This window comes from Garra rufa, chromosome 20, assembly GCF_049309525.1.
Source record: "Garra rufa chromosome 20, GarRuf1.0, whole genome shotgun sequence".
NCBI classification, from domain to species: domain Eukaryota; kingdom Metazoa; phylum Chordata; class Actinopteri; order Cypriniformes; family Cyprinidae; genus Garra; species Garra rufa.
Window position 1 is genome coordinate 20,531,948 of NC_133380.1, and position 9,886 is coordinate 20,541,833.

The window sequence follows — 9,886 nt, forward strand, 5'->3', positions numbered from 1 at the left end:
GATGCATGGAAATGGGTGTGTATCAAGGACTACAGGACCAGTGGGACGGGGTGGGGATCAATCCAGAAAGCGTGGGGTCAGAATTCTTTCCAGCACCATCCTCTACCCAATCACGCGGATCCCTGGGATACTTCATCAAAATCATGTGCTTTTTATTTAGTTTAGAACCACAGAGTACTGGATAGCTTTGCTTTTTGCATACTTGGGTGGCGTATGCCTGATTTTCTCTGAAATCTCATCACGTGAGTTCCCTTATTTGGGATTGTCTGACTTTTGTGATTCTGAGTGCTCTAGGTTTTAGGAAATCTCTCTCTCACTTGTGCAGAGAGCTGCAGCTGCAGAGCAGTGGTGACGAAATGTGAAAACATGGTTCTTACTCCCATTGAAACCTATTTATCTCCCTCACTCACAATTGCACATTTACACTGGGAGGTCAGAACCAGGCTTATATTTTAAACCCAAAAGGACCTTAACATCTTGAGTAACAGCATCTGTGATATATGGTGTTTTAGAGTTGTAAGTCGTAAGAGCTGCAGCACTCAGTCAGTTGCAGGTTTTAAAAGGACTGTTTTAATGTTGTCTTCCTCTGAGATCATTGGCAATGTCCCAGATTTGCACATCTGTGCTAAATGAGAATCATACATTTGTGGGCTGTAATTGTGGTTAGTTTCATTCAGGGATTGTTTGAAGCTCTTAAACAGCCCAGAGACCTGTACCGGCCCATTACAACCCACTACAAATAACCCTGCTATATTAGCTGTTTGGGACAGGGCCGTAGATTAATGTCAGTGGAGTATTGTGTATTGACGTCTTTCTATGGTTGAGACAACATAACGCTAATGTTTATTTCTGTGTATTTCATGCTATAACTAGTAGTAAAGAGGAAGAGATCTGTTCATATGCCGCTTGAACTGCGGGCAATTCATTCACAGAGCATGTTACTTCTGGTATTAAACCAAGTCTCACGTTTAAATTTTGTCATTTTTAAAAGAAATTCAAACTATTAATGTCACGTTTGGGGCTCTTAATTGTGACAGACTGATGTAGCGCCTCAATTCTAGCGGATCTAATGTCAATCAATCTTTTTCTGCTAGTTATAGCATGAAGATCATCAGCATCAGATGGTATGTTGTCTCAAACACGAAAAGACGTCAATACACACTATTTTTTTTAACTTTAACTCTACTGACGTAACTTTCCTGTCTGGCTTGTTTGTTGAACAAACTGGAGGATTCTCTGTTGTGATTGGTCAGATCGCCTGTCAATCAAACTCCTGGCGAAGGGTGATTAAAGCCTGGTAGTGAAAAATAACAGACTTCCAGTTGGGTTTCGGACTATGTACTGGGAATTTTTTTGTGGGTATTGGTGCGTTACATGTGTCTACCTAATTTGTACATGTATTTAAAACATAGCTCAAGGGGCACTTCATTGAAATTATATAGTTGGTGCTATCAAGCTATCAACCATTTTGCCGCACCCACTTCTGCAACCCAAATTAGATGTACAATTTTCACCACTTTTGGCGCATCTAAAATTTCATGAGTTTTCGAGCATGTTTAGGCCCTCAAAAATGCAGTTCATTTTGTAGAAGAAGAAGAAACTGAGGCCCTTATTAATTAATAAAAAATTATAGTGATGTGCACGGAAAAATCATTTCTTTTTTTCTTTTTTTTTGGGGAGTGTTTTTCTATTTTTCTTTGATAGGACAGTGGAGATATTACAGGAAGTGAGTGGGATCGGGAAAGGTCTACGAGGCAGGATTCGGTCTCAAGGGCACCCCAGGCGCAACAGCACCATATGTCGGCATCGACAAATCATTTCTAATAAATTAACAAAATTGTAGTTTCTGTGACTGTAACTATCAAATCTAATGTTTACGAAGTGTTTGTGAATCCGGAGTTGAGTTTTCAGATAGGTCTGTTTTATGCGCAAATTGCTCTGAATATATATATGTGCAAGATTCAAGAATGAGGCCCATTGTGAAAAATTTAATTTCAATTACTGCAAAATATTACAATTGTCAGATATAAAGTTATAAGATATTACGTCAATTTGATGAAAAAAAAAAAAAAAAATCACAACGTGTAATATAACATGGCAACCTTAAGAAAAACTCATTTGTGAGGTATTGTCACAGCATAAAAGGAGGCAGAGACGGAGGTAAGTATAAAACATTAAAGGTCAGTTTATTGACAGAACGGTAAGTATTTTGCAGCAGGTGAGGTGAGTATTCTTATCTGAGAAGTTCCAAAGTTCGGGTAAGTAGATCCAACGGAGAAGACAGGGGAACACAGAGTCCAAAACAGTCATGGAGATACAGCAATCGCTGGGGATGTGATCTGTAGATCAGACGCCGGTGATGTAAACAGTCCAGGTTTATATAGGGGCGTGGTAAGTAAAATCAGGTGTGAAATTAGAAGTCAGGTGACTGGGAACGTGTGTGTGTGTGTGTGTGTCTTCAGGGGGCGTGGCTTGTGGGTCTGGCTGTGGTAGAACTCTGACATTACCCCTTCGACCTCGCCCACAAGGGGCAGGACACTCGGGGTGGCTTTGATGGAAGTCTGTCAGGAGTTGTGGATCGAGGATATCATCTCTGGCCACCCAAGATCTTTCCTCTGGTCCATACCCCTCCCAATCGATGAGGTACTCCAGGCGACTACCTCGACGTCAGGAATCCAGGATCTCTCATACGGTGTAGACTGAGGGTTGATCCAGGATCTCAGGAGGAGGAGGTTCAGCTTCAGCTCCAGGAATTTCTGTGGCAGAGGGAAAATAGGGTTTAAGGAGAGACACGTGAAATGTGGGATGGATTCTGTACCTGGGTGGGAGCCGAAGCTGATATGTCACTTCGTTAATCTGCTTCAGGACCTCGAATGGACCAATGTAGCAGGGACTCAGCTTCCGACAAGGTAACCTCAGCCTGATGTCCCTCGTAGATAACCAAACCTTATCTCCAGGTTGGTATGATGGAGTTGGTCTTCTACGAGCATCGGCGAATTCCTTGTGGCGTCTGATGGCTCGTTGGAGGTGATGGTGAGCTGAGTCCCACACTCTCTCGCTCTCTCGGAACCAGTAGTCAACAGCTGGAACATTCATGGGTTCCTCCATCCAGGGGAACAGCGGAGGCTGAAAACCGAGTATGCACTGGAAGGGGGTTAGTCCTGGCGTAGGGAGTTCTGCGCATACTCGGCCCACGGGAGGAACCTGCTCCAGCTGTGTTGGTCTGCGCAACAGTATGACCGGAGGTAACGTCCAATCTCTTGGATCTTTCTCTCAGTCTGGCCGTTGGTTTGAGGGTGGTATCCTGAGGAGAGATTAACAGGAAACACCAAGTGACTTAAAGAATGATTTCCAAACATGGGAAATGAATTGTGGACCCCGGTCCGACACGATCTCCTCGGGGAGACCAAAGTGAAGGAATACGTGCTGGAAGAGTTACTCAGCGGTGTTCATTGCCGTGGGTAGGCCTGACAAGGGGATAAACTTGCAGGCCTTAGAGAATCGGTCCACTACTACCAGCATGCAGGTGTTACCTTCAAAGTCCGGGAGATTCGTCACAAAGTCTACCCCGAGATGGGACCAGGGAGGGAGCTGGGCACGTAGATCTTGCCTTCTGGACATTCCGGCGGAGCAGGCTCTTGGAGAGTGGCCTCTTGGATACAGGTGTCGATATCCCACTGGATGGGGCTAACAATGAGGTCTGTGGGGATAATGTTTTCAGGTTCTGTAGATGCTTCGTTGGAGAATTGTCTGGATAGGGCATCAGCAGGTATGTTCTTGGATCCTGGACGGTAGGTAATCTTGAATTGAAAGCGGGTGAAAAACAATGCCCATCTGGCTTGACGGGGGTTGAGCCGTTTGGCTTCTCTGAGGTATTGGAGGTTCTTATGGTCCGTGATGATCATAAACGGATGGTTAGCTCCTTCCAGCCAATGACGTCACTCTTCCAAGGTAAGTTTGATGGCGAGTAACTCACGATTGCCTACGTCGTAATTCTGCTCCGTCGGGGAGACAGTTTCTTTGAGAAGTAGGCACAGGGATGGAGGAGCACGGAGTCACCAGCTGCTTGCGACAGCACTGCTCCGACGCCGATGGTGGATGCATCTACCTCAACTACGAAGGGGATATCTGGGTTGGGATGACGTAGGAGAGGAGCAGTGCTGAAGATCTTCTTAAGCTGTTGAAATGCTTCGTGGGCAGAGTTGGTCCAGACAAGGTGTTTGGGTTGGCCACGTAGGAGGGAGGTCAGAGGTGCAGTGATGATGCTGTAGTTCTTGATGAAATGGCGATAGAAGTTGGAAAATCCAAGGAATCGTTGAAGTTCTTTGATAGTACTGGATTTGGGCCATTTCTGGATAGACTGCACCTTGTCCTGGTTCATCTGCACACCCTCGGGACTGATGTTGTAACCTAGGAACTGAACGCTAGTCTTGTGGAACTCACATTTCTCAAGCTTTAGGTATAACTGATGTTGATGTAGGACTTGAAGGACCTGACGGACGTGCTGGCGATGTTCGGCCTGGTTCCGGGAATAAATCAGGATGTCATCAAAATAGACTACCACAAATTTGTGCAGGAATTCCCGGAACACCTCTTTCATAAATGTTTGGAAGACTGAGGGACTGATGGACAAACCGTACGGCATAACCAAATATTCATAGTGGCCAGTAGGTGTTATAAAGGCGGTCTTCCACTCGTCTCCCTCACGAATACGAACAAGGTTATATGCACTCCGCAGGTCCAGCTTGGAGAAAATGCGAGCCCCACGGAGGGTGGCAGGAACGAGTGGAAGAGGGTATGGTTGTTGAATTATCTGGAAATTGAGCAGACAGTAATCAATACAGGGACCGAGACCTCCATCCTTCTTACCCACGAAGAAGAAGCAAGAAGCAGCTGGTGAGGTGGATGGTCGAATGAAACCTTGCTTCAATGCTTCCTGGATGTACTCCTCCATCGCCTGGCGCTCCGGGTTGGACAGCGGGTAGACGCTTCCCTTTGGTAATTGAGCCCCAGGTAGCAGGTCGATGGCACAGTCCCTTGGCCGGTGGGGAGGAAGATGGGTGGCAGCTTGCTTGCTGAAAACATCCGCGTAATCCATGTACTCCACTGGGATTTCTACCATACTCACAGTATCCGGGCTTTCAATCTTGGTGGAAGCAACGGCCAAAGGAGCAGAAACTGGAGATGGTAAGCGAGTAAAACAGTTCTTCAGACAATGTTTACTCCAACCGATGATGTCACAGGGGTCCCAGCGGAGTTCCGGATGGTGTCGATGGAGACACCGACGTCCGAGGATGATGTCAACGGTGGAATTCTCCAGTACCAGAAATTTGATTTGTTCTTGGTGAAATAATCCCACTTGCAGGGTGATGAATGGTGATGAGTACCGAATCCGCCCACGTCCGAGTGGTTTTCCTTGGATGGTCTTGACAGAAAGCTCAGGATTATGGCGGTGACGTGGCAGGTGAAGAAGGTCTAGGCATTCTTGTGAAATGAAATTTTCGGATGAACCTGAGTCAAGAAAGGCAGATACACAGAGATCTTGTTCAGCAGTATGAAGAGTCACAGGTATGAGTGTAAGATTAGCAGTTTCGATGTCTGATTTGGTAGTACTCACCTCTGGACGTGGGGGTCTGACGGGACAGGTTCGGAGGAGATGACCAGCTTTCCCACAATACAAGCAGAGTTTGTCCTTGATTCTGCGTTGGTGTTCCGACCATGACAGGCGTGTGGAGTCGATTTGCATGGGTTCTGGTACTGGAGAGCAAGCTGCCACCATAGCGGACTGAGGAGCGGTTTCAGGTGGCTGGCAGGCGGCTAGACGCTGGGATACCCGTGTGGCACGCTGTAGAAAGGTCTCCAACCCGATGGTATCATCATAGATAGCCATAGCGGCGTGAATGTCTGGGTGGAGACACCCAGCAGTGAGATCTCATTCCATCCGCTAGCCGCCACCAGCGTGCAGAACAGAAGGGTGTATTCGTGGATGGATGTTGAACCTTGTTGCAGCCGGAACAGTTGATCAGAGACGGTGAGAACATCTGTAGTTGTGCTGAAAACCTCAGAAAAGTGACATGTAAATTGTTCAAAGGATCGGATTATGGGAGTATTGGCCTTCCATATTGACTTAGCCCATTGAATAGCCTTTCCGGTTAGCAAAGAAATGAGAAAAGCTACGGTGGTGAATTGCTGTGGTTGCATCTTGATGAATAGTTGGACCTGAAGCAAAAACCGCTACACTCAGCCGCTTCTCCCGAAAACGTGTTTGGAAGAGGCATGGGACTTCCTGAGGCAGATGGCGGCGCGGGAGGTGGTGTTAACGCTGCTTTGAAGGCCTTGATGAGTTCGGTGAGTTGATCTGGTGCGGGTGCTTCCTCGCTGTCCATTTTGTTGTTGGTCTGGTCTTCTGTCACAGCATACAAGGAGGCAGAGACGGAGGTAAGTATAAAACATTAAAGGTGAGTTTATTGACAGAACGGTAAGTATTTTGGAGCAGGTTTTGAGGTGAGTATTCTTATCTGAGAAGTTCCAAAGCAGTCCAAAACAGTCATGGAGATACAGCAATCGTTGGGGACGTGATCTGTAGACCAGATGCCGGTGATGTAAACAGTCCAGGTTTATATAGGGGTGTGGTAAGTAAAATCAGGTGTGAATTTAGAAGTCAGGTGACTTGGAACGTGTGTGTGTCTCCAGGGGGCGTGGCTTGTGGGTCTGGCTGTGGTAGAACTCTTACAGGTATAAAGTCACATTATAAGATAAAGTCAGAAATATGACATAACAAATCACAGTTGTAAAGTACAGTCAAACTCTTTTAAGTCAAAATGATAAAAACCTAACAAATATATGTCGAAATGATTGCTAAGACTCTCTTGATGGTTTTAGCTCTTCAGTCCCATACCGAAATGTAATATATGTGCTTATATGAAATACCCATGTATTAAATACATGTCTTGTATATGCCATATCCATATATGATTCCTATTAGAAAATGGAACAATTTCATATATTGACATATAAGTCTACCCCATACAAAAATATATGTTTATGTATGTATAATACATATATTGCCATATATGGAATATATATAATTATTAATATATGTGAGATATATGCATTTTTTTATTATGTTATATACAAATTAGACATATATGAAACCATATATTTCATGCATATTTAATATTTTAATATGTGATCTTTGATCTTTAAATACAGGACACATGTGAGACACTACACTCTACAAAGTTGCAGTGCATTGCACATTTCACACCTTGAGCCTTAAATGTTAAATGGTACACAAAGAAACATCTTTATTTAAACAGAATTTATTTAAATAGGAAAAAAAAATGTTACTGACATGCACAATCAAACAGAAAAAAAGAAACAATTACATATATAACTGATTAAAACACTGAACAGGCATAAGAAACAAAACATCAATTGTAGTGGTCCAGCTAAAGGTCTACAGGTTTGTATTCCCACAGCTTGGTTAGTTTTTGATTTATTGCCATCCCCAGAAGGCCCCAGGTGAAGAAATGTCTGGATTCCAGCATCTGTATAAAAAAAAAGATAAAAGTTAGATTTTGATAAGATAATTACAATAAATTTTCTGAACCATATACTTAAGACTTGCAATCCAACATTGTACCAAAGTGATAAACTACTATAAGATGACAAATATACTGAATATTAAACAGTTGGTAAAGTTAACGATTCTTTTAAAACTGCAGAATACTAATTATGTATATGTTTGTAAGTTGTAGTTGTAAAATATTCCCAGATACCACAAGGACATGGCAGAACAACAAAGCACAGCCTGCATGCCCATTCAAATAATATGTCTCTATATACATGAAGAACTAAAATATAGTAGCCCAAATGCTCAATGACAGAGTTCACAGCTAAGGTTACAATTTAATTTGCTATTTAGCATCAATTAAATAAAGTGTTGACATTCATAATACCTAATATGTGCATTGTTTTGGCCTGGAGAAAACAGGGTGGAACTATTACATGGATTTTTGAATGACAATTTTGATTAAATCCACTAAAATAAGGTCCGCCGTTCACACAAACTCATAATCCTTTCACATTTTATTCTATGACATAAAAAAAACACCAGTTAAACACTACTTTTGATTCGTATTTTAATTTTTAAACTCTTATGTTTCTTAAAAAAGATGGTTGCTAACATGCTGCTAAATGGGACTACAGGGCCTGTCGGAGGCATTAAACGTCATCACGCCAAACAGATTATCAATTTACTGTGTTTTGCATTGTAGTGTAATTTATAGTGCAATTAATTGTAGAATAATCAATTAATAGTTTCCCGCACCACATTTACTGCCTTTGTCACAGTGAAAGTGAAACTTTAATAATCTATAGTGCTTAAAGCCACGTTTAAGATAAATGTTTACGGCCATATGAAGCTGTTAGAAAGCAGATAGATTGAGGATTTTCTTGAAGCAAGGATAAAATAATATTTTGTGTACCCACCCTAACAACATGATAGCTAAAATGTGGTACTTCATTCACTAAAATAAGTTTAATCTTACCATATCCAAAACCTCTACAGTTATTTATAGATTAAATGCACTAGAATTTTATTAAATAGTACACAGAGACACATATTTTGTTGATTTGATTTGTCTACATATTTAACCTTTTCTGTGTACGCTCCATGATTCACATCACTGCCATCCACATCTGCAGGTTCGGCCTCCATTTCTGTTTTCTGAGAATTTCGGGACTCATTACCTATACATGGGACACAAACGAGAATAGCACAATTATCAGCAAAGATATGAACAAAATTTACTACGATAGATTAACCATATTTTTAAAACCCCATAATCACATCCTTTAGTGTACTGTTACCTTTATGCAATGTACACAACATGCATGTTCTTAAGCACCCACTCATGTCACTTACATGTCAATGCACTTGGTGCAATATAACCAAGTACTGTAATTTACTATATGAATTCAAGGTGCTTTTATTTAAATAATTCCATTTTTTGCAGTTTTATAGTTCTAGTCTAGACTACATCTCAGAGATAAACATTATCATTTTCATCCGTTATTTTTGTCAGACAGCTTTAAATAATTTCCAAATGTGGCATTGCTTATCCAGTGAAAACAATGAGCTCACAGTATCTCCATACAGATTGTTCATTAACCTACCCAGTAACGTTAGCTAAAATTAACTTTAATGCAAGCAAATTGCAAAACACATCAATGCAGCTGTAAACATAACATCATATATAAAACAATGCAAGGGAATATTTAAAAAAAAAACGTATCTGCTCTATATAGAGACAGAGGCTCTTGCAGACCAAAACAATCATGTAACACTTAGTTTCTATGAAATATTAGCGTTGGTATAAAGCGTTGAGTAAATTAGCATAAATTAACGTTACCTGCATCGCTGCCACATTCAAAGTTCATCGTTTCCTCTCAGTGATGTCGGTCTGTCTTCGTGCCCGTCTATAAAATCATTGTCGTTTATTATGTGAATGTATTGGCCCATTTGTTATCCTTCCACTTAGTAAGAAAAACATCTTACCGCAGAGGACTTGTATCATTGCCCAGCCATTGCTCAAGGTGCGTTCACACCGGACGCGAATGAAGCGGCAAGCGCGAGTGATTTACATGTTAAGTCAATGCAAAGACGCGAATAGCCATCCTGCGGCGCGAAACGCGCGAATGAGGCGGCGCGAAACGCGCGAATAGCGCGAATGGCGCGGCGCGCATTGAGCGTTTCAGCGACTGCCGCGCCATTCGCGCGAGTTCAAAAATCTGAACTTCGGCGGAATTCCGCGCCGCGGTAACCAATCAGGAGCTTGCTCTAGTAGTGACGGAGGCAGAAATCCGAAACAACAATGGCGGA

At 42.5% G+C, this 9,886-nt stretch overlaps 1 long non-coding RNA gene across 1 annotated transcript; it reads right to left on the bottom strand.

Annotated features, from left to right (window-relative positions):
- Positions 1-7,343: 7,343 nt before the first annotated feature.
- LOC141293334 (uncharacterized) lies at positions 7,344-9,523 on the bottom strand. Its single transcript, XR_012340723.1, has 3 exons — positions 9,417-9,523; positions 8,660-8,754; positions 7,344-7,550 (listed from the first exon to the last, which is right to left on the bottom strand). It is a non-coding gene; the product is annotated as an uncharacterized lncRNA (long non-coding RNA).
- Between the last annotated feature and the right edge of the window lie 363 nt (positions 9,524-9,886).